This window comes from Cryptomeria japonica, chromosome 7 (genome assembly GCF_030272615.1).
Source record: "Cryptomeria japonica chromosome 7, Sugi_1.0, whole genome shotgun sequence".
Lineage (NCBI taxonomy): Eukaryota > Viridiplantae > Streptophyta > Pinopsida > Cupressales > Cupressaceae > Cryptomeria > Cryptomeria japonica.
Window position 1 is genome coordinate 785,646,661 of NC_081411.1, and position 27,024 is coordinate 785,673,684.

Sequence of the window (27,024 nt, forward strand, 5' to 3'; positions counted from 1 at the left end):
TTCTGGGAACCAATTGTCATTCAACCAAGTACCAGCAATAGTGTTCCTGAACCGGTGAGTGCTGATACTGATGAAGATGAGGATGAAGAGGAAAAGCAAGAAGAACCAGTAAAGACCATTCCTTGGTATGTCAAGTTGAATCATGATCTTAAGCAAATCATAGGAGATAAGGATGCAAGAATCCTTACAAGAAGAAAGATCAGAGAAAACTCATGTATGATCTCTGAATTTGAGCCTAAATCATTCAAAGAGGCTCATAAAGATGAAGACTGGATCAAGGCAATGGAAGAGGAACTTGACCAGATAGAGAAAAATGGTACATGGTCCTTGGTACCCAGACCAGAGCATAAAAATGTCATTGGCACCAAATGGGTGTTTAGAAACAAGTTGAATGAGGATGGCACAATGATTAGGAATAAAGCCAGATTGTTGTGCAAAGGATATGCTCAAGAAGAAGGAGAAGACTATGGAGAGACCTTTGCTCCTATAGCTAGATTGGAAGGAGTTTGTATGCTTCTTGCATATGCAGCCTTTAAAGGGTTCAAAGTATATCAAATGGATGTAAAATCTGCATTCCTAAATGGTGTACTTGAAGAGGAGGTGTATATTGAGCAACCAGATGGGTTTACCTTATCTGAAGATAGTGACATGGTATGTAGGCTACATAAAGCCTTATATGGTCTAAAGCAAGCACCTAGGGCATGGTATGAGTGCCTACATTCCCATCTTGTGAAGATTGGTTTTGAGAGAACAAGTGAAGATAGCAATATCTAATTGAAGTCTGAAGGAGATCAAATCCTGATCTGTGAGGTTTTTGTTGATGACATTATCTTTGGTGGAGATGACAAGATAAGTCATGAGTTTTCTCATGAGATGAAGAAAGAGTTTGAGATGTCACTCATAGGGGAGATTAAGTTCTTCATTGGACTACAAATCCAGCAGATGAAAGATGGAATCTTTATCACTTAGTCCAAATATGTCAAAAGGTGTTGAAGACCTTTGGCATGGAAGATAACAAACTGGTTGGTACACCAATGGTGACCGGTTGCAAATTGTCAAAAGAAGATGATTCTGCACTAGTTGATGAGAAAGAATACTGATCAATGATTGGTAAGTTGCATTATGTAGTGCATAGCAGACTGGATATTGCACATGTAATTGGCATTACTACAAGGTTCTAGAAGAGTCCAAGAGAATCCCACTTAGTTGCAGTCAAGTGGATTCTTAGGTATCTGAAGGGAACAGTTGACTATGGATTGTGGTACCCATACATCAATGATTTCATTCTGAAAGTATTCACAGATGCTGATTGGGTAGGAAATGTAGATGACTGGAAAAGCACAACCAGTGGTGCATTCTTTCTCGATGGTAGACTGGTATCATGGAAGAGTAAAAAGAAGAGTTGTATCTCTCAGTCTACAACGGAAGCAGAGTATGTTGCATCTTTCATGAACTGCACTTAGACAATCTAGATGAAGCATGTTTTAAATGGCTTCAAAATTCCTGTATCTGAACTGGTAAGTATATTCTATGATAACACAAGTGCTATCAATATTTCTAAGAATCTAGTTTTACATTCTAGAACCAAGCATTTTGAGCTCAAGTATCATTTCTTGAGGGAAAAGGTTCAAAATAAAGAGATTGCACTGGAACATGTTTCCAGTAAGGAGCAGTTAGCAGACATATTCATGAAGCCTCTCCCAAAGACTACATTTGCTCATTTAAGAGGTGAATTGGGGGTACTACCCCTTCAGGAGGTGAACTAAAAGTATTGGTTCCACATCAATTGAGTATTGCATAGTGAAATTTTTTGTTGATTGATGTGTTGAAGGATGCTACTCTTCAGGGGGAGCAACATAATGGAACAGAGATGCTTATGACTCCACTTTGGCATTGTTGTCAAAGGGGGAGAAGAAGTGAAGCAGAGAAGATATCTGCAGAAATTGGGGGAGAAGATGTGAAGCAAAGAGATATCTTTGTATATTGCCATCAATGCCAAAGGGGGAGATTGTTGGCACTATGTGAACCAGTATAAGGACATAATGATATTGTATGTTGTCATTGATGTCAATATGAGATATGAAGTGAACTGGCATATGAGATATTGTATGATATTATATGTTGTCATTGATGTCAATATGAGATATGAAGTGGACCGGTATATGTGATATGTGAGAAGAGAGAATTGGCATATGTGTGAATCGGTTTATATGCCAAAGTGAAGTGGTATATTGGCTCAAAGATGAACTGGCATGTCAAGGCAAACCAACATGTAGTTATGGGAACCGACACATGGAAGCATTATATGACTACCAGTTGGTAGGTAGTTTTCACTTTAGGATTTCCGGTTGGAGTACCTCAAGCTTGTGTGACTCAATTGGTGATCTTTGTGTGATGAGTTAGCAGTATAACGGAGAACAGATCATGTTGCCATGTAAACCCTATGCACATGAATGATCTTGCATGAAGAAGACTATTCCTATCTACCTTAGGAATGTGCGAAGTTTGTCAAATGGTGATAATGCGTGATGGGTTATCAGCCGCCATGAAATCGGTGAATAATGGATGATGGAGAATGTCTTGAGATCGATTCAAGATTGTTGCATTTAATGCAGTATGATTCAATGGTTAGGATTGAACCAGTTGAATTGCTTAACCTAATAGGTTTAGGGTTTAGGGTTTTTGCTACCAACTTGTCTTTTTTCTATAAGGTCGATGTTGTGTTTCTTTCTAAGGTTGTTTGCAAAAGTTGTGTGTGTGTATCCAAGGGAAGTGATACATGATTCTTGCCAGACCAAAGGAGAGAAGAGATACCTGCAAAGTGAATATGTAGAAGGTGAAGAGGAGCCAAAACGGATCTACATTAGCATTAAGTGTTGTTACCAGATCAATGTAATTCATGTTGATCTTTAACCACTTCAAAAGTTGTGAAATCCCTTAATAGGGTAGCCTTAACCAACTTGATTCAAATCCCCTAATAGGGTAACTCAAAGTTAATGATTTCTGGGAAGCTATAGAGCTCTGGAGATCCTTCAGCTATTGAGTTTTTGAAATCCTCTAACAAGGTAACCCTAACCGAGTTTAACCCTTAACCGGGTGATCCCTAACAGGATCGGTTCCTAGTAGAACCTATTGTAATGTCTTTAACCAGACAGGGCTCCTAACAAAGCGGACTTCTAAAGAGTTCAAAAGCAACTTGTGGGTATTCATCCCCACCATGGTTTTTCCCAGTTGGGTTTCCACATGAAAAATATGCATGTCATGTATGATGCTCTTATCTTGTGATGCTTTGTTATTCCTAGTTGAGCATATGATGGTTTTGTGTTTTATGCCTATCTATAAAACATATTGAACTAACTACTATGAAGATCTGATGATAGTTTACCTATTTATTCATAAGGGTGCAATGGTACTATGGTATTGAGCTAAGAGGACAACTTAGTGAGTGACCGGTTTGTGATTGTTTTAGTTGTTCTGGGTCTTAACCAGTTACACTCTGTTTCAACCAATATCCCTGTTTGTCAGTCATTTGGAGTATTTGCTATCAAACTAGTTTTGGACTATATTTGTGTTTGTACTGATTCACCCCCACCTCTCAATACCAGTTTGGTGCTATTCATTCATCATTGAGTCATCACAAGTTTTATGGTAAGTTCATTCAATTGGGTACATTAGCACATGAATCAGAAGAAAAAGACATCCTTAGTTGGCTATACAAGGATGAAAGAGAAGACAGAGCTGCTACTATGGAACTAGCTATACCAACACAACATTATGGAAAAGGATACCTGATTATGCAATGGATGGGATACAATGGCAAAGGACCTATAGGTAAGTGTCAAGAAGGCATCACAAAACCATTAGACACTCCTTCATATATTTCTTGAGACAAAACAAGATTGGGATATGCACACATTCTACCCCCAAAGCAGAAGCCAAATAAATATAAAAAACCTCAATGGAAAGCAAAGAAGAAATACAATGAGAACTCTTGGAAAGGCCCAACATCAAGTAGCAGAAACAATATGGAAAAAGAGAGAACACCAAGAAAAAGAGAAACACCAAGAGGAGATGGCCATTAAAAAAGAAGAAGCATCTTATGAGGAAGTAAACCACATTCAGAAACTTGTTCAAAACAAGGCAAAATCACCCCCTAAAGAAATTACTACTCCCCAAGGAGAGACAATATATGAACAAATGCAAATAGTACAAGAAGGTTCTGATACGAAATCAGAGAAAACTATCCGACTGGTATCAATTATCAGGGAACTCTTTTCACCTTACAACATACTTGTCAGCAACACTAAAAGACTCTGAGATAGTACTTCTGAAATGGATTCTAATGACTATGAATGGGGTAGTTGTTCAAATGTTACTGAAGATATTCCTGAGAGTACTATTCATACACCCCTTTCTCAAGAAGGACAAGGTACATAATCTAGACTACTTGAATTTGGTCCACAACATATCTATGAAGCCAAAGAAAATGAGCAGCGACACTATGAGCAAGTCTACATGGAAGATGATACCATCAAAAACCTCGATGATATCATTAACTTATCCAATATCCTAGACAACCTTAACAATTCGTCTATCATGACACTTACTACAGCTGACATCGACCCACCCAATGACTCTTTACTGCTCATATTTCCTGATCTCATAGACTGGGATGAACCTAAAAACCATGACATACCTATTTTCCCAGATGACAACTCCATTATCCATTACCTATGTACTGTCAACCCGAAAACAAACTCTACTAGCAAACAAAGTAACGATATCTGCAATCGGGAGGGTGCCAAGTCTTTCAGTCACAAAAATGAAAGAAATAAAGGGTCTAATGCTGAAAACTTGTCAATGGTAGTACCAGATCACAAAAAAGTTAAAATCAGGTATGGAGGGTGAAAACCTTTTTAAGGCACCTAAGGATGTGAGACTTGACACTCTTCCTAAACACTATCAGGAATGATCACCCATATTGATTGAGCCCACTCAATCAATCAACATTGGTACAAAAGAAGTAGCCGAAAACATACACCTAGCAGAATCTCTGACAGATGAAGAAAAACTAGAGTTTATCAAATTCTTTAAAGAAAAGAAAATCAATTTTTCTTGGTCCTATACAAATATGCCCAGGATTGATCCAAACTTAATCATGCATCATTTATCTATCACTCCAGGAGCTAAGCCAGTCAACAAAAAAATGAGAAAGATGAATCCGCATGTAGCATTAATGGTCAAAGATGAACTAAAGAAGTTATTAGACATTGGATTTATTTGACCTATAGACTATGCTGAATGGATTTCAAACATTGTGCCAGTTTCAAAACCAAATGGAAGCATCCGGATATGCACAGATTTTAGGGATGCTAACAAAGCCTATCCATAGGATGACTTTCCTTTGTCCAACATCAACATAATTGTAGACCTTACAACAGGCCATGCAATGCTATCATTAATGGATGGTTTCTTTAGCTATAATCAAATCAAGATAGCTCTAGAGGATGAAGATAAAAAAATGTTCACCTATCCTTGGGAAATGTGTTGCTGGAATGTCATGCCTTTTGGCTTAAGGAATGCTGGGGCAACTTATCAAAGAGCAATGATGACAATATTTCATGATATGATGCATACCTTCATGGAGGACTATATGGATGATTTACTAGCTAAGTCATTTTCCCAGGCACAACATCTGGGCATATTAGAAAAAAATATTTCAAAGATTGGAGAAATTCCAAGTCAGGCTCAACCCTAAGAAGTGTATCTTCGGGGTAAGATTAGGAAAATTATTAGCTATATTGTGTCAGCAAAGGGCATTGAAGTAGATCCAGTGAAGGTACAGGCCATCATGGAGATGCCACCTCCGAAAAACATTAGCCAACTCAGATATCTTCAAGGATGGCTACAGTCTATCAGGTGATTCATAGCCCAATTAGCAGATAAAACTCTACCATTCAATCATTTGCTACATAAAAACATACCATTCAGATGGGAAGCCAAGTGTGTAGAATCATTCTATCAGATCAAGAAATATCTAATGAACCCACTAGTTCTAGTACCACCCATAGAAGGGAAGCCACTTATTCTCTACATATCAATAGTGGACATATCATTAGGGGTACCATTAGCAAAAGAAGATCAAGAAGGCAAGGAATGAGCTATTTATTGCATCAACAGAACATTAAATGGATATGAGTTCAATTACACATTCATTGAGAAAGCTTGTTTAGTTGTGGTATTCACCTCACAAAAGTTCCAATATTACATGTTAGCTCACACAATCAAGCTAGTAGAAAAAATTGATCCTCTCAAGTATTTACTTAGCAAAACAGCTCTCACAAGAAGACTAGCTAAATGGGTCATGATTCTCAGTGAAATTGATATCCAATACATAGAGCATCGGGCTATTAAGGGACAAGTAATTGCAGATCAATTAGCTGAAGCACCACTACTAGATAAGCAACCAATGGAGGTTGAATTTCTCGATAGGGATGTCCTTACTGTTACCACCAAGCAATGGAACCTATACTTTGATGGTTCCTACACTCAACATGGCTTAGGTGTCGGCATCTTGTTCATCACTCCTAAAGGACACACCATACCAAGATCATATAGACTCATGTTTCCATGCACAAATAACATCGCTGAGTATGAAACACTATTCACAAGAATCAAAATGGTCGTAGAATGGAGAATCACAGAATTGAAGGTCTATGGAGATTCCCAACTGGTCATAAATCAAATCAACAATGAATATCAGACAAAGGATGACAAGTTGGTGCCATACAAAAGAATGGTAGATGACTTCAAATAGTATTTTGTACACATCACCTTCGAACAAATACCAAGGTTGGAGAATAGAGTAGCCAATGCAATGGCTACTATCACTTCACTGCTACAAATTCTAGACCAACAGAGTCGTTATGAGTTTCTCGTAGAGCAATTATTTTCCAATGCCTATGATAATTTTGTATCCCATGTTATTTATGCCTTAACTGGTTCAGACTCTCCTTTATATGGAATAATATATGAGTATTTTAAAACCAATACCCTACCCATTGACCTATCTTAGAACCAAAAATGCAACTTTATCAGGAAAGCTTCCTTTTATACCCTAACTACTGATACCCTTTACCATCGATGTCTAGATGGTACTCTTCTTCGTTGTCTTGATCATAATGAATCTGACTCTACTTTACATGAGATTCATGAGGGTATCTATGGAACACATTCAAGTGGTCCTACTCTTGCTAAAAAGCTTCTGAGAATAGGATATTACTGGCTGACAATGGAGAAAGACTCTTATCAATTTGCAAAGAAATGTCCTAAGTGCCAAATCCATGGAAATCTCATCCATGCACCAACATAGGAATTGCAGCCATTTACAACATCTTGGCCTTTCTGTTAGTGGGGACTTAATTTAGTAGGAAAAATACATCTTTCATCTTCAAATGGACACAAGTTCATTATCATAGCAACAAAGTATTTTTACAAAATGGATTGAAGCAGACCCAATGACCACAGTAACTAGAAAATAAATTGCCTCCTTTATTCTCAATTATCTGATCTGTAGATACAACATCCCCAGTTCCATCATCACAGACAATGGGCATCCCTTCAAAAACTAGGATGTATGAAAACTATGTGAACGATTCAAAATCCAACATCATTTCTCTACACCTAACTACCTACAGGGAAATGGTCAAGCAGAGGCATCAAATAAAACAATACTGAAAAATCCTAAAGAAAATAGTAAATGATGTAGGAAAGGATTGGAATGTACAACTCAATCCGACAATTTGGGCATACAGGACTAGCATCAAGATACCTATAGGAGCTATGCCATCTTCATTGGTGTATAGATCAGAAGCAATTTTACCACTTGAGGTAGAAATTCCATCACTCAGAGTATCTTTGAAATTCCTCATTCCAGATGAGGAGTATTGGGTCAATAGATTACAAGAACTAGAGATTCTAGATGAAAAACACCAACATTCCTATAATCACCTCAAATCATATTAGCAACGCATGTGCAGAAGCTACAACCAAAAAGTCATCCCTAGGATTTTTAAAGTTGGTGATCTTGTACTCAAAGAAAATCCTAGAAACCAATAGGATCAAGAAAAGAAGGGCAAGTTTGAGCCTAACTAGTTGGGTCCCTATGTCATAATATCAGCCTATGGATCAGGTGCCTATCAGCTAATAACTTCAGAAGGCGATATGATCGATGAACCAGCCAACAACATCCATCTAAAGAAATTATATACTTGAGTGGTCTAATGCACAAAAAAAGTAAAAATACAAAAAAATCAAAAAATAACAAAAACAAATAAAAAATAACAAAAAGGTGCAATAAAAACAAATGGTGAAAACCTGGCAATAGGCGCTACTTGTGAGGGAACAACACCTCTATCTATCATTACTCATATTTTTTTGTATCCGAAGTCAAAACCACTGGCCATCACCCAACACTTTATAAACAACATTATCCTCGACATACTTAGCATAGCCACTGTCCTTTCTTATCTGAATATTAGTTTGTTATATCTCACCATGGCTTGGTAATTACTGTACATATCCACAACGATTGGTATCTATAACTAGGGGCAACATTCATATGACTTCAAGCAAACAAGAATCACAACATGCCAAGCAAATCTTGTCAAGCTAAAAACTCCAACAGCCAAGAAAATAAAACACTGATCCAATTAACAACTTCAACACACATAATGGATGATTTTTTGAAGTATAATTTGTTTACATCATGCATGAAGCTTTTGACTATTTTGCACTTAAACATTTTGAATTATTGGATCCCCTAAATTTTCTGAATGATGTATCGAGCTAGAGAAAATGGCTGGAGACTCTGATAATTTTTTAGTTTTTTGTCTGTGAGGCGATGAATGGTACTATGCAAATACTTGTCTTGAGAGTTGATTTAAAACATATCACTGAAGACATTGTTCCACTTTGTGTATACAAATGGTTCAATCTTGTCTATTTATATGCAAGCAACACTTAGGTCATCTTGGTTCAATTATACCTCGATGCTTGTGCCATCTTGCAATATCAAAATCCATGTAAATTTCTCTCAGGTCATTATGGTTCAATTATACCATTATGCTTGTATAAATTTTCAACATATCAACAGCTCAATGATGATAAACACACAGAAAGAAAAAACATGTGACTATACAGGTATGACAAACAATAAAATGAGGATGATCAATTAGTTTCATGTCATTTTACAATTAGTTGCATATCATTTTAAAATTAGTTGCATATCATTATCATGCATCTCATTTTCAAGATACATCTCACAGCACATCATTATCATACATCTCATTTTCAAGATACATCTCATAGCATGTCATTATCATACATCTCATTTTCAAGATACATCTCATAGCATATCATTATCATCCATCTTATTTTCAAGATACATCTCACAAATCAAAATCATTGCATCTTCATCATCAATCATATCAATCAATATTAATTCAAAAGATTTTATCTAAGCATCACATCATCATCATAGAACCATCATATCAATGCATAAATCATCATCCATAAGCACATCACATGTGGATCCAAAAATTAGTGTCATATATATATATATATATATATATATATATATATATATATATATATATATATATATATATATATATATATATATATATATCTCAAAAATGGTCAAAATATATAAAAGATGTCATGTTTGTCTAAATACAACACAATGATCAAAATACAATAGAGACAAGTCTCTCGGGTATGACATCTCTTGAGGCTAATGGTATTGCAATAGATGTCCTAGCTCCTGGATCTCCAGGTGGATCACATCGAGAAGGCCCTCTAACACCTCTTCTCTCTGTCCCTGACTGACTCCGAGCTAATTGACTAGCAGTAAAACTAGGAGCCCTCTGCTCTCTAGGGACTAGATCCTCATACAGCCACCCATAATACTCAACCGCCATGGTGGTGTACCATATCTCCCTTAGTCTGTCCCGCATCGGGGCACTAGCTATCGCTCTCTGCAGTCTCTTTGCAAGCTCCTCTGCTAGACCCCGACACTCTCTCTCAGTGTCTTGCTCTACGATAATCTACATAATCTGGCGCTACTGAGCTAGTACATGTGCCTAAAGCTACTACACTGTCATCTGTAGGGACCTAACATGTGTGCCGTCTTGGTGGGTGGGTACCCGTACCTAAATAGGTACCTGTGTCATGGTACCACCCATCCCTGTCTGATGCAAAGAGATCAACTCTGGAACTCTCCCTAAGGATTAAATCAACTCAAGGAGACACATCAAAGGATCCTCTACATGCTAGGTGATTCAAAACCAAACTCAACTCAACACACCCAACCAAGGATAACATCAAAATGGTTTGTTCCAACACCTCTATTGGTCTTAACACATCCCAAACACCATAATACAAGGTTCTACACACCCCCAAACTCAGACTCAAACTCATAAACCAAACTTGCTCTTCTAGGCTCTATTCCTTGTAGCCTCCAAATCGGGTATTTTCAACTTTTCTCCAAATCATCCCAAAACACTTGTCAAAAAAATTACATATTTAGACACCCATTTGGATGTTACACAACATATCAGAAAACCAATATAGGTTGTTTTGGACGGACCCTTTTCTGTCCTCAAATGTGCCCCTTTTTAGCCTTAAAAACCACCCACTTTACAAAGGAAGTACCAACAAAACTTAACACCAGATTAAACCATTTTGTACAGTCTCTTATTATGTTCCCAAACCAAGTATTTTTCAGGTCTTAGGTCTTGGTTGCACTCCTAGATACCCAAACACCCAAAAACCTCACTAAATCACCCTTTTCCCTAGGGCTTTCTAGAAATATCACTTCCAATCACTTCCAAGGCTCAACCAAAGTTCAAAAACCTTCAAGATGGTGTGTCTAGACACTTAAATGCATAAAATACCCCCCTTGTTCAATTAGATTCTCTGCTGCTACACTCTAGCCTTCATTTTCACTCATTTCCAGTCACTTTTCTTCAACTTTCATGCAACTTTCATGGTGTACACCTGCACTCTTCACTCCTTCCTGTCAATAATGGGTTAGTAAACTATTGTAAATGTTATTTTTCATCCATCCTATGAGAATCAGACCTGTACATTCATAGGATGGATCCTTACATGCTTGGAAATTCACAAATTAGTGAAAAAATCACTGTCTTTTCTGGGACAGTCAGCAATAAATAAAAATATGATACTTTCAAGACTTCAAAAATGCACTCAATACATAAAAGGAATAACCAATAAACCCCCAATGTACAGAAATGATGATCCCTTAGCCTTTCAATGCAAAGAAAGCATGAAAAAACAAGGATTTGACAGCAAATAAAGAGTTTTTTAATTAATTTTCTGAGATAGTCCGTACAAGTCCGTACCAGCATCATCCAACCACACAAAAATTACTTTAGAGACTTTATAAGACCTTCCCCAACCAACTCCAACCAATCTCCAACTAATCCAAGTGATTAAAATGTCAAAACAACTCTAAAACTTATTTCCCACCAAAACTGGAACTAGTTGTTGAAATTCAAAATTTGAATTTTCAACTTTATTTCTAATACTTTTAATCAACTAAAACCTATCCCATTCAACTTATTTTGACACAATAAGATCATTAAATCACAATAAACTCCTATCCAACCTATCTAGACTCCATCATCCTATTACATTGCATTTTGGTCCTTAGGCCTTTATCAGGACCTTTAGGACTTTTACATAATTTATTGAATTCAACATTACAATAGGCCATTATAGATTCAAAACATTCCAATTGACCTCTAGTGATGTCATATCACTCTCCTTAGTCCTTGGTGTCCTCCTTTATTCATTTTCCCTCCTGGATGCTCCGGCATCATACTCCCCACCAATAAGAAAATTCTTGTCCCAAGAATTGCTCCAATGATCAGTCTGATTTCTTTTTGCTATCCTCCTTTGAGTAGGGATCAGATAATCCCCAAATGTGACCTGCTTCCTTCCTTTCCAACCTGTACTCACATCACAAAATGGATTAGAAACAAAACATGCTTTGGTGTGTCCTTGTCTAGGACATGGCTGCTCATAACTAGTCTGTACATCTGCTCTTCTCTGATCCACTTGCTGTACCTGCAACTTCTCTTTCACATCCACATATCCCTGCTCAACAATAGGACATTTTACTAAACCAATTTTTACAAAAGACAAATCCCATAAATCATCATGAAGAGGATTATTCTTCCTCATAGTCTACTGCAAATTAACATCTTCCTTCCAACCAGTATCTTCTTGTTTTTCAACCTGCCTTATCATTGGTAAATGCTCCCCAAAACATATTATAGGATGCTCTTTCAAGACCCCCAAAGGTAAAGGATTCAACTTATATTTCTGACCATCTTTATCAACCAAATATGTGTTATCAAAACCATCATGTATTGTTCTTCTACTATGCTGCCAAGGTCTTCCTAATATCAAATGTGCACAAGTCATAGGAACCACATCACATAATACCTTATCTTGATATGGACCAATAGAAAAATTCACATAAGCCTTCAAACTAACCTCTACATGCTGTTGTTGGGTGACCCAAGTGGCCTTGTAGGGATTAGGATGGTCAAATGGTACAATTCCTAACTTGGTTATCATATCAAGAGACACAAGATTACTATGTGATCCTGAATCAATGATTACCTTACATATCTTTCCTTTGCATAAACAAGTAGTTCTAAAGATTGTTACCTTTGGTTCTTGCTGAAGTTTCTCACCTTGCCTTACCATCAAGAAGTCACCTTCAAGAACTGGGTCTACTCTCTTTGATTCTTCTTTCTTCTCATCTTCTTGTACCATATACACTCTTCTATCTCTGCCTTGTTCTGATTCATTCCACTTAGGACATCTGAATGATTGGTGCCCAATCTCATTGCAATGAAAACACTTACCTGTAAAGATTCCACTTCCTCTTCCTCCTCCAAATCTACCACCTCTAGGGTTGTATCCTCCTCTTGGTTCTGAAAAACTTTCTTTGCCTTTCTCATTGTTGCCTTGCCCTTGATCTCTATTACCTCTTCCTCTATTAGAAATGCCTCCTCTTCCACCATTACTTGATCTTTCTTGTTTTCTCTTCAACTTCTCCTCAGCCCTAATGGCCAACTGATAGCATTCACCCAAGGTTCTAGGTACTTGTAGACCAATCTCATCTTGTAAGTTGTATCTCAAGCCATTTATATACCTAGCTATTTTCTCCTCTTCTTCCTCATATCCTCCTCTAATACTAAGCTTGTGAAATTGCTCAGTATAAGCCATTACATCCATTTCTTTTTGCTTCAAATTTTGCCTCATCCTCTTCACATGAATGATATAATCAGAAGGTAGGAATTGCTCCTTCATCAAACTTCTCATCCTTGACCATGTAGACACTTTTGTTAATCCTCTTGCCATCCTATCATTTTGAAAACTAGTCCACCATGTCAATGCTGTACCTCTCAACTTTGTCTTTGCAAATTTCACTTTCTTCTCCTCTTCCATTTCTTCAAACTCAAAATAGTTATCCAAGGCATCAAGCCATCCCAACACCTCTTCACTATCCATCTTCCCCTGATAGATAGGCAAATCAATATGACTCTTACCTCCACTACCTTGTACTGCCTTCAACAATCTAACCAACCTTCTTTCTTCAGGGTCATCTATGTCATTTGTTGGCTGCTCTTGGTCTGCTACCTCATTCACTTCTTCTTCATCATTGTTCCCTATGTTGTCTTGCTCCATTCTTCTTCTTCTATCCCTCTCAAGGTTTTCTATCCTTGCTTGCATATTCTCTCTTTCTCTTCTCCATTGTCTTTCTTCTCTTGCTTTAGCCTGCTCTCTTGCTGCATCTTGTTCCCTTCTTTCCCTTCTTTCCCTTTCTAGGATTTCCTTCAATTCTTCTAGTTCTCTTGCCAATTGATTCTTAGGTGCCATAACTACCCTTACCAAACCTTCACTAGATCTTTTACTGATGCTCTGATACCACTTGATGCAGAGAGATCAACTCTGGAACTCTCCCTAAGGATTAAATCAACTCAAGGAGACACATCAAAGGATCCTCTACATGCTAGGTGATTCAAAACCAAACTCAACTCAACACACCCAACCAAGGATAACATCAAAATGGTTTGTTCCAACACCTCTATTGGTCTTAACACATCCCAAACACCATAAGACAAGGTTCTACACACCCCCAAACTCAGACTCAAACTCATAAACCAAACTTGCTCTTCTAGGCTCTATTCCTTGTAGCCTCCAAATCGGGTATTTTCAAGTTTTCTCCAAATCATCCCAAAACACTTGACAAAAAAATTACATATTTAGACACCCATTTGGATGTTACACAACATATCAGAAAACCAATATAGGTTGTTTTGGACGGACCCTTTTCTGTCCTCAAATGTGCCCCTTTTTAGCCTTAAAAACCACCCACTTTACAAAGGAAGTACCAACAAAACTTAACACCAGATTAAACCCTTTTGTACAGTCTCTTATTATGTTCCCAAACCAAGTATTTTTTAGGTCTTAGGTCTTGGTTGCACTCCTAGATACCCAAACACCCAAAAACCTCACTAAATCACCCTTTTCCCTAGGGCTTTCTAGAAATATCACTTCCAATCACTTCCAAGGCTCAACCAAAGTTAAAACACCTTCAATATGGTGTGTCTAGACACTTAAATGCATAAAATACCCCCCTTGTTCAATTAGATTCTCTGCTGCTACACTCTAGCCTTCATTTTCACTCATTTCCAGTCACTTTTCTTCAACTTTCATGCAACTTTCATGGTGTACACCTGCACTCTTCACTCCTTCCTGTCAATAATGGGTTAGTAAACTATTGTACATGTTATTTGGCATCCATCCTATGAGAATCAGACCTGTACATTCATAGGATGGATCCTTACATGCTTGGAAATTCACAAATTAGTGAAAAAATCACTGTCTTTTCTGGGACAGTCAGCAATAAATAAAAATATGATACTTTCAAGACTTCAAAAATGCACTCAATAAATCAAAGGAATAACCAATAAACCCCCAATGTATAGCAATGATGATCCCTTAGCCTTTCAATGCAAAGAAAGCATGAAAAAACAAGGATTTGACAGCAAATAAAGAGTTTTTTAATTAATTTTCTGAGATAGTCCGTACAAGTCCGTACCAGCATCATCCAACCACACAAAAATTACTTTAGAGACTTTATAAGACCTTCCCCAACCAACTCCAACCAATCTCCAACTAATCCAAGTGATTAAAATGTCAAAACAACTCTAAAACTTATTTCCCACCAAAACTGGAACTAGTTGTTGAAATTCAAAATTTGAATTTTCAACTTTATTTCTAATACTTTTAATCAACTAAAACCTATCCCATTCAACTTAGTTTGACACAATAAGATCATTAAATCACAATAAACTCCTATCCAACCTATCTAGACTCCATCATCCTATTACATTGCATTTTGGTCCTTAGGCCTTTATCAGGACCTTTAGGACTTTTACATAATTTATTGAATTCAACATTACAATAGGCCATTATAGGCTTCAAAACATTCCAATTGACCTCTAGTGATGTCATATCACTCTCCTTAGTCCTTGGTGTCTTCCTTTGTTCATTTGCCCTCCTGGATGCTCCAGCATCACTGTCCCTATCCTAGGCATCGGTGGAGGTAATACATTTGATCTCCTCCTTTGAGTCAGCTACCTGAACTCATCCGTCCCACCCGCAACTGTTATCACCTCACCTACCTGACCAACTCCACCGGCTCTAACTACCAAACATCCCCTCCCTCGCTCACTAATTGCCCGCCTGACTAATCCACCTCCTCTCCTCCCTCCATCTCCTCCTCCAATCCTCCCTCTATCTCCTCCATCCCCTCCTCTATCTCCTCATCTGCCTCTACCACCTCCCCTCCCATCACCCTTTCATCTCCTCCACCAACCCCATATCCCTCCTCCATCTCCTCTCCCTCATCTCTCTGTCTCCCTAGCCTTTGAGGCTTCTCATCCTCATCATCATCAAAAGAAGGAATCATCTCCACTGGATCTGATATTCATGCTACGACATGGGCCATGAAGAGCACTCCAAACTCCTTTATCATCCCAACATCTACCACTCCAAACCCCTAGTCACATATATGTCTAGCCAAATGCATATACTCCTCCACAACCACTTCGCTATCAATAGTCGAACCCCACTCTCGCACATCCTAACTCCAATGAGCATATAAGCATGCCCCCTATGGTAAACCCTACTATCAACCATACTACCACTGGACTCGGATATGCAAGAACCTCTCAGTGATAAAAGGAATTCACCCTATGAAGTATCACATAATGTACACATAGGGCATCTCTAGCCCATCTTCTGTCCACACCTCACAATCCATACACGTTCTCCAGATGACCATATCAATGTCATCTAGCACCCTCCTCCAATGCTCTAGCTTGCCCAGCTTATGCTGGACAACTATCCTTGTGTACCCATATGCATACGCCTGACCAACTGGCCTATCCCTATCTGCAAGTGGCCTAACTACAGGAATGTGCTCCCAAGCCCAGACCTATAATAGTGTGAGATAAACTATTGTATCCTAAATACACCACCTAGTGCAGATCTATGTACAGATGGGCCAACATACATCACCCCCATGCAAACCTGTGACCCTCTCTCACCATATCCTCTAGCATGAATCCCTATCGCACTGCTAGTTCCTTCGACCTACAGTCGGGACACAAGAAGCCACCTACGAAACATGCCAGTATAGAAGGTAGTGGAGCATAATACAAATCTATAAACTTCTGCCAGGGGGTCTCATATCCACAAATATGATCATCATGGAATATCCAACAAAGAGCCTCTGTCCCATCCTCCTTTGTCTTCTCATAGGGCAATAATGCTCCTATCATTGGATTCCATAGAATCTGATAGCAATCCTCTGGAGTGACTGTCATCTTGCTAGTAGCTAAATGAAAGGTTTTTGTATCACTGTACCACCTCTTTGCCAAAGCTGTCAACCAATCCCGGTTAATGATATACTGAGGCATGTCCAACAAAGAGGATAATCCACACCTCTTAATAATATCCCTATCTGCCTATGTCAACCAAGGAATCGGAGACCATGGTCTAGTAAATTGCTCTCATGACTAAAGTACACCAAGCCATTCCTATAAACAACAACACATGTCCAAATATCAGTTCTCTCATCTATCCGATATATCCAATCACCAAAATCAACTTGAAACAACAAAAGATAAAATCAAATTTCATATCAAAAATCAAATCCCATATCAAAAATCGACTCGCATATCAACTTAAAACAACAAAATATCAAATCAAGTTTCATATCCAAAATCAAATCCCATATCGAAATCAGAACACCATATCAACTTGAAACAACAAAATATCAAATCAAGTTTCATATCGAAAATCAAATCCCATATCGAAAATCAAATCCCATATAGAAAATCAAATCCCATATTGAAAATCAAATCCCATATAAAAAATTGAATCACATATCAACTTGAAACAACGAAATATCAAATCAAGTTTCATATCAAACATCAAGACTGATGATGCAAGCGCCATATTGAGAAATCATATCCAAAGATCCATATCGAAAATCAAAGACCCATATTGAGAAATCACATCAAAGACCCATAACACAAGTAGCTCAAACATCCATATTGCAAGAATCATATCAGGAACTATATCAAAAATCATGAAATCGGAACTCATATCAAACATCACATTCAATGGTGAGGCAAAAATCAAAAATCCAAATCAAAAGAAAATCAGGATCATCATTCAAATCAATCAGCTTAGTACTTCTACAACAAAAGCAATTTCCCAATCTATCAAAACTCGGACATCATCACAAGAAGCACAAAATTGGACAAAAACCCATCCCAAAGCATTTGGTAGACACCTACCCACCCCCAAATCATCTTTCTTCATCTTTTTTTTTCTGCAACGCCACCTTTCCACTTCTTTCTAGCTAAATTTTTGCTCACACGCTAAGAAAACCCTCCAATGCACTAAGTTGCCACCCATGCATTAGATAAACTTGGCTACATGCTAAGAAAACCCTCCCATGCACTAAGTTGTCACCCATGCATTAGCTAAACTTGGCTATACTCTACAAACTTTACCCTATGCGCTAGGTTAACCCTATGCACTACCCAAATTACCCTCTGCGCTAACCTGCAAACCCTATGCGCTAGGTTAACCCTACGCGCTACCCTATTCCCTACATGCGCTACCCTATTAGCCGTATGCACTATTCTATCCTATGCACTATCCTAAACCTGTTATCCGCTACCCAAATGACTCCTAGATGCTACACTAGTTGAAAAACCCTATGTGCTAACTATTCTATCATATGTGCTACGAGATAGACCTGACGCATTAAACCATGAAAATTTGACACAAAAAAAAAAAAAAGTGCCCAAAATCAACAAAACAAAAAGCAAAAGGGGCTAAATTTGGATGACTTATAGGTGGACCATATGTGGCGGGCCTCCGGTATCAGTGAACACGCTCGAATCAGTGTGAAGCATAGGGAACCGACATCTTGTCACTCTCCAAGTGTCACTCTCACAAGAAGTCAATGGATGAAAATAAAACAAATGAAATCACTTTTTACCTTTTATAGGGTAAAAGTCAACTCGGGTTAGTAAGTGGGGCATGTATTTTGCTCATTTTTCTACCTTCGAACCCTATCGAACATCATTTTTCACGAGATGAATCAATTAACCAACGCATTCAACACAATCAAAATTTAAAAATGCGATCAAATAAAAAATGATTATCAACTCAACAAAATTTTTAACTTTTTTGATTCATCTCCTGAGGGGGCATCATCAATATCATTTATCAAATCTGGGGCACGACATTGACATCTCAACACAAGCATCATATCCGACAATTTTCTTTGAATCATCATGTGCACACACGTCACTTCAAAGAGGGGCAAAATGTAGACGTATAAAAATGACCACCTTCTTAAGTGAATATTTATTATTCATTTTATTCTCATTCCTCTATTTAATTAAATTTAATTTAATTAAATCATTCCCATTCATCTATTTGATTAAATAAGTTATTCAATTTATTTAATTAAATTCACCTAGGTCTTTCATATCATTTAATTTAATAAATCACTTTATTTAGTTAAATCCCCTTTCTACTCTTTTTAATTAAATTTACATTTAATTAAAATGTTCACCTCAAATAAATAAATCTAATTTATTTATTTAAATCCCCCACTTGTATTTATGCAAGTTGTATCTATTTTTGTTGAAATAAAGCAATTTATTTTAATTAAAATTACCCTCCATCCACATGCATTCTCCTACATTTCCCACTTGCCTCTATAAACCCCTCTTCTAGATTCTTCTAAACACTTCTAAATTAGCCTAACCCATCTACTAAATATTTTCACATCCCTAAACTAAGGGAAGTCACTTCTCAAACCCTCAAAGTCTTTAGAAACCATTAAAGGCTTTATGTCTTCAACAAGTTAACCTTGAAAGTCTTCCAAACCATTAATGGTTAACTCAACCCTCTTGCATGATTAGAGACTTTTTCTCTAACTCAACCCACATCTAACTCAGGGGTCTCATCAAGCATTCATTGCTTTGACCATGGTTATTCCTTTAACCCATGCACAAGAGTTTCTCCTTTGGGTAAAATCTCTATCCAGTGGATAACCTTAACCTAACCTTAACCCTTACCTCCTAAGGTAACCATGAGGTCTTCTCAAGCATTTAATGCTTCTTGCATCCCCTCTCAAGAAGTCTTATGTTGACAAATGTCACCATTCCATTAGTGATAATTGAGTGCATGGATTGATAACTTTCAATCCTGACCCTTGATAAGATTATCCAATCTTGACCATCCATTGCCCTATTTTTCCTATAAATAGAGCCCTCATTCCTCCTTTCTCAGATCCAAGTCTTTAGCATCACACTTATAGGCATTTTACTAAGCATATCTAGTCATTTTATCAAGTATTTAGTCTCTCTTTGATAATAAATAATTTAATAGTTATTTTAGAAGCATTTCTATTGTCATAAATGACCATATTAAGCTAGTATATCATGTTAGGATATTTATTTTACTAATTCTTTCATCTTATCATCATATACATGCTAGTTTAATTCATGTTTGTTAATATCATTCACATTTAGGATTGCATTCATGTTAGATTGATCAAACATCCCTCATTCTCATGATTGTCATCCCTAAGTCACTTTGGTCAGTAATCTGAGAGAAAAGGCATTGGCTTGAGGGGTCTTGTGAGATAGAGAACAATGGAACATCCCTTGGGAAGTTGAGCTATTCCATATAGCTCCATAACTTGCACCAAGAGTCCCATTGGTGTGTGGACTTGTCTTGAATTCGTATTTTTCATTTCATCGCACTACTTTTCTCGCACACAGTATCAATATATTAGAGTGATCCTAGAGAGAATCATGAGAGTGTAGTGAAAAGGATTTTCTGATATTTACAAGGAACAACTAACTGTGGTTTGTGGTATCCTAAAGATGATGACTTTACATTATGTGCATATATAGATACAGATTGGGCTGGAGATATAGATGACTAGAAAAGAACATCCGGTGGAGCTTTATTTCTTGGAAAGAAACTTGTTTCATGGATTAGCAAGAAACAATCATGTACTTCCTTATCTACTATTAAAGTCAAGTATGTTTCTACTGCTACTAGTTGTACACAAGTTCTATGGATGAAGCAAATGGTGAAGGATAGAAGGGTAGATTATAATGAACCGATAGTTATTTGTCATGATAACTTTGTTGGTATTGACATATCAAAGAATCTGGTATTTTATTCTAAGACAAAGTATATATAAATCAAGTATAACTTTTTGAAGGAAAAGGTGGAAGCAAATGAAGTTATATTGGTTTATGTGAACTCTAGAAAGGAGATTGCACATATCTTCACTAAACCTTTGTCCAAGGAATCATTTGAGTACTTTAGAGATAGATTGGGGGTCTTTGTCCCTCAGGTAAAGACTTAAGTGATGCTGATTGACATCAGTCTGGTATGGATTATCAGAACTATCATTCATTCTAGATTAATGAGTTGGTGTTACTACTCTGGGAGAGTAGTCAGGTGTGTGGTTCAAAGGATCTATGGTTTTTTTTTGTTTGTTTATGTTTGATTTCTAGAATTGATTTCAAGGGGAGAGAGATATACATGTGAAAAATAGAGCTTAACAGAGATATCAGTCACAGGGGGAGTTTGGTCTATGGTTTGGTTATTTGGTTCAGAACTTCAGTGATATATCATTTGATTGGATGTCTTCCATTCGGGGAGACTTGTTTGACATTTCATGGCACTTGGATGTTTTTCACATCTAGTGTTGTCATCAATGCCAAAGGGGGATATTGTTGGAAATTTGGAGGAATCTATTATGTGTTGCATTAATATTTGTCATCGATGTCAACACTAGATTCTTCAGTTGTCTACTGGGTTCCAGTAGAGTGGTTGGACTTTGATGATGATTAGGAGAATTGTCTCTGGTATGCTTTGATTGGTGGAATTGGTTTGGTTTGGTTATTCATGTTATTTCGATGTGTGTCACATTCAATTGGTTTAGGATTTGGTGATCTGGAAGCTATCATATGTTCTAGTAAGCCTTTTGGTTATGTGTAAGGGTTCTACTGGTAGAGCTTTATTTAAGATCTTTTCATGGATTTGATAAGTGGTGTTGGTGCGACTTCTAGAAGGTTTTCCGGATGCTAAAGGTTATCTTCTTCATGTTCCAATGGATTGGTGGTGTTGCATTTGGTTTATGATGACCTATTTTTTGTCCGGACTTAATGTTATTTTGTTAGGTTATGGATCGATTTATGTAATGTGTTAGTGGATGATCCTGATGTGTTACCCATGGGATTTATTGTTTGGTTAATGTTGTTTCAGTCTTAAGCCAACTTGGATTGTCATTGGTTTGTGAGTTTATCTAATGGGTTTATTATATTATCTTTTAGGTGGCTGACCTAATTATTTAGGTCTCAGGTTGGTATAAATCTGATGTAAGATCTCTTTGTAGATTGTCACATGTGGTCATGGTTATGAGATTATCTATGTGCGAATAAAGTTGTAATCAGATGTAGAGGTTTTGGTCAATCATAGGTGATCGAATTGGTTTTGTGTAAGAGGTTTAAAACCTCTGGCATTGAGCTTAAAAAGAACTATACTTAGGCATAGGAGATGTTATTCTTGCAGTTCATTCTTATTTCAAGATTATAGTCTAGATATCTTTTGTAGTTAGTGAGGCTCCTTTGTGATGAGGAGTGCACTCTAGGCTGTTGGCCTTCCTGCATGTGTAGGCCCCTTATTGTAATCACATACTTACTCTAGAAGTATCATCTGATTGTGGTTAGGCTTCCCACTGTGGTTTTTCCCTTTACCGGGTTTTCCACGTACATATTTTGGTGTTATGTGGTGTGGATGTATGGTATTTGGTTTATGATTTATGTTTGTGCTTAATTGATATATTTGGTATTCTGGTATTTGGTTTATGCATTCTGGTAAAAGGTTTTGTCAGCTTAAAGTTGCATAATCTATTAACAACTGATTCACTTCCCCCTCTTAGTTGTTCATTGGTTATTATAACATAGGGATACATAGAATAATGGTTACAAAAGAGAAAGAAAGGAGAGAGGTAGAGGATCTATGGTACTAATGCAGCTAGTCTAGCATGACATCCACCTCTCGATCTTTCTAATCAATATTTTGGGAAGGCGGGAAACATGCTAGAGAAATGACATCATGCATAGCAGATGGAGCTATCACAAGATCCAAACAAGGACTATGCTCATGTTCTAGGTCACTTTGTTCATTTCTAGGAGCTAGGATTAAGGATTTTTAAAATTTTGGAGATAAATGATTGTCAACATCAGCATATTCATATTCACTATCAGAAGCATTAGGAGTTGTATTGCCATCATGAATAAAATTTTCATTCATTTCTTCATCAATATTTTTAAAAAGAGGAGCTCTAACATTAATAGAAGTAAAACCATCACATTTTTCTATAGCTTATGATTTGGAGATTTAGGTTCAACATCTTGCTTAGGATAAAATACAATCATGTCAATTGTTGGTGTTTTGGGAGATTGAATAGTTCAAGAGAAACAACTTCATGAGCTCTAGCATGACATTTTCATTGGCATTCTCTCATACAACGATTTCATCTAGTTTTAGTGGAAGGCTAAGAATACTGAGGTATATTTGTTGAAGGAGGAATATTCTCATGTTTGGTATTTGGATGTTTAGGTTGAGATTTTTAAGGGTGGACAAGAGGAAGGAGGTGGAACGACACCATATAAAGGAGGAATATTTGGTTGAGGATGGAGACCAGGTCCATCATGAGGAGGAGGTATAGGTCTAACCTTAGGAGGAATATTATTCTTCTTCTTTGGAGAAGGCATAGTCTCATCTATAGGAATAGGTTAGAAATATTCCTTAAGAGGAAGATTAGTTCTATCCGTTAGGGGAAGAACTTCATCTTCAAGAATGATGGGAATATAAAGTGTTGGAGTTCTAGGTTGTCTTAAGGGTAAAATGATATATTTATTCTATTTTTGATAAGATTGAAAAAGAGCATCAATTCTTGGTGGAAGAGATTCAAATTATTGAGGCCAAAAGTAATCAATAGGAACACCTGGGCTTCTTTCGGTTGGTCGAAATCAGATATGGTTGATAATTATCATTTCTACATTGTGGGGAAATTTCAAACACTTATGGATTGGGAAAGCAATAAACTTCATGGAAGATATCCAAGGGTAGCCTAACTTCACACAGAATTGTTCAGATGAATGAATGATAACAAAGTTGACATTTATAAATTTAGTATGAACCTCAATAGGAAGTCTGATATAACTAATGGTAGGACAATAAAATACATAAAATAACTTAATGACCATATTAGTATCATCATAGATTGGTTGATGCAAATGTAAAGTATAAAGATATTCTTCAAGGATGACATTAACCATGCAAGAGGGATCAATAAGCACATCATGACAAGGTTTGTGGTGCAGGGCACCTTACACTACAAGCATGAAATTTTGGTTTTTTAAGTTTTGTGTGTTGTCTTTTATGGTGTAATAATGGACCAACCATTTCAGACTCAGTAGAGCCATGGCTGAGGTATCCAAAATTTTGGATTGTGTCATTTGTGTTTAGGATGTCGTTAGCCTGAGAAGTTGAAATGGTAAGGTAGATCATAGGAGTAGTACTCTAGATGATTGTTATCATATAATAGGGGTATATTGTATTGTGTTTATGTCTTATACGGTGTTTGGGGACCTCCAGGAGCCTTGAAATACATTAGAGTGAAAATTTGCATCTCAGGAGTAAAAAGATGTAAAAAGTTGTTGAGCAACATTTTGCAATTTTTGCAAAAGTTGCATTTTTGGAAGATGGCATTGAAAAGTTGGTTGAACCAACTAAACCATCAGAATATAAGACAAAATATACTTCATTGTAGAGGTTGGATAATTGGTAATGCAAGAACAATTTTTTGAGTTGCAAGTAAATCTTGTTTTCTTCACCGTTTAACAGTTTTATTGAACTTTCATTGCTTTGTATGGTCCAGTATGGACTTGGTTGTAGACTCTCACTGTAGGGAATGAGTGTTCATTGAATTTACTTTCCAATAATCTTGATTTATAGGACTTATTGTCTTTAGTGGTAGAGATATCATTCATTCCTTACAACTAGGTGTAAAACCCTTGCAAGTAGGGTTTAAGAGCAAAAATGGCTCTAACCTAAGCATTCATTGATGAAACCTCTTGAAACAAAGTGGAATGCTAGGTTAGGGTATGTAAATAGGTTTAGAATAGGCTTTTTTGTTTTGCAGGACCTTGTGGAGGAGAGACAATGAAGCCCTAGACTCACCGCTAGGAGTTGATGAGTTGGGACAACAGAAGAAGTGTGTGTTAAGAGAACATATGGATTCATGTAGCCAAAAATGAGACATGGGTGGAAATCCTTGTGTATGCCCTTGAATAATCCTAAATTTTTTTGAGCATATTTTTTGACTAGTGAAGGGTTTTGAAACCATCTTTCGAAGACTCCCGGGTAGGCCTAAATCCTTGAATTTAGTACAGTATTGGAAACCCTATGTATATGGATAACCCAGATGCAATTTTCCAATATTGTCTATAAATCTCAAAAAGGGTACTTGAATCCATAATTTATTTGTGGCCTTGTTTGGAGAATTTGAAAACTAAGTCTTGAAAACTGGTATAGGAGGGCTAATCCAATTAGGCCTATTTGAGCCCGGTAGAGACCAAGAAAGGCTAGGAAACCATGGTGATGGCTTTGTAGATTCTAAAAGCCTCAAAATACTTCAAAGATACTATGTAGATGTATTTTGGGTCCGTTGAATGAGGTTGGAGTGTTGTGATCCTTGCAGGAGTTGTTGGAGCCTAGGAGTGGTGTGTGGAGATTGAGGTGGCAACCTTAATAGGAGGAGTTGATTGTCTAAGACTAGTGGCTACACCTTGGAGACAAGCCAAAGTGGATAAAACCTTGGAGGTCTCAGTAGAAAAACCCTACTAATTTCCATTGGATGGGCTTGAGTAGTTGAAGGGTTGAGTAAGACAAGTCAATCCAGAAGGTGAATTGTACCAAGCTTCAAGACTCTCTACATCAGAGTGGTATCATAGCCATTCTTTGAAATATTTGGTTTATGTCGGATAAGGAAGAATCATAGGCAATTTCAATGCCTCCAAAGGCAATGACTCTAGAAGCCATCAGATAGATGGTGGCAGAGATGATAGAAGGATTGAAGGATGCAGAAGGAAGTAGAGGACCTAGAGATGTTAAGAAGGAGAAGGGGAAGGTTAAGATAGAATGGGGTGATGAGACATATTAAGAAGTGGAAGATGGAGAGGAAAAAGTAGTAGTAGCAATGCCTCAAGACCAAAAGCTATTCTTGGATGCAGTCAAATCCATCTCTAAAGATAATTTGGATGGATTGCCCACCTATGGAGGAAATCTCAATGGAGAAGAGTTTCTAGATTGGATAGAGGCCCTAAATAATTATTTTGATTATAAGGAGGTAGCAGAGGAGAAGAGAGTAAATGTGGCCAAATCAAGATTGAGAGGAACAACATTAGTTTGGTGGAACATGATGCAAGAAGAAAGGGTACAAGAAGGTAAGAAAGCTTAAGGCCCAATTCCTACCAGGGGATTATGAGGTTAAAATCCACAAGAGACTACAAAATTTGAAACAAAGGGAGTTAGATGTCAATGCATACACCGAGGAATTCCACAAAGTCAGTTTGAGGGATAGGAAGCATGAGAATGAAGTGGGGAAATTGTCTAGGTACATGAATGGCCTTAGAAAAAACATACAAGATGAGATAAGTATCTTCACACCAAACACTATTCATAAGTGTTTTCAGTCGGCATTAAGGGAAGAGGAGAAGATCGAGAGGAGAAGTGAACAAAATTAGAAACATAGAGGCGGTAATAATTTCAAAGTTAGAGGAACCTTTGGTAGAGGGCAAAAAAATCAAGAAATGAAGAGCAACAAAGCCAAGAAGGTATTGGGGACTCACAAAGGGGAACATTTAGAGGATCCTTTAGGGAAGGAGAAATTTTAGGGGCAGGTTTGGAAACTTGGGAAGAGGAAATATAGTCTTCTCTAGTAGGTGATATCATTGCAATCAAGTTGGACATACCATGAATAGGTGCTTGGGAAAAGCCTCAAGTTCAACAAGCTCATACATGGGTGAAAGAATGACTCAATTGGTGCAGGAGGAGGACACTCAAAGTGAGACCTCCCCAATCAGCAAGGTAGGGCTAGTGACAGATGGACAAAACTTAATGATGAGAAGAAAAATGCTCAAGATACCCCAAGCACAAGAGCCACCACAGAGGAAAAGTTTGTTTAGGACCACTTGTAAGTCACATGGGAAAATTTGTAAGATGATTGTAGAT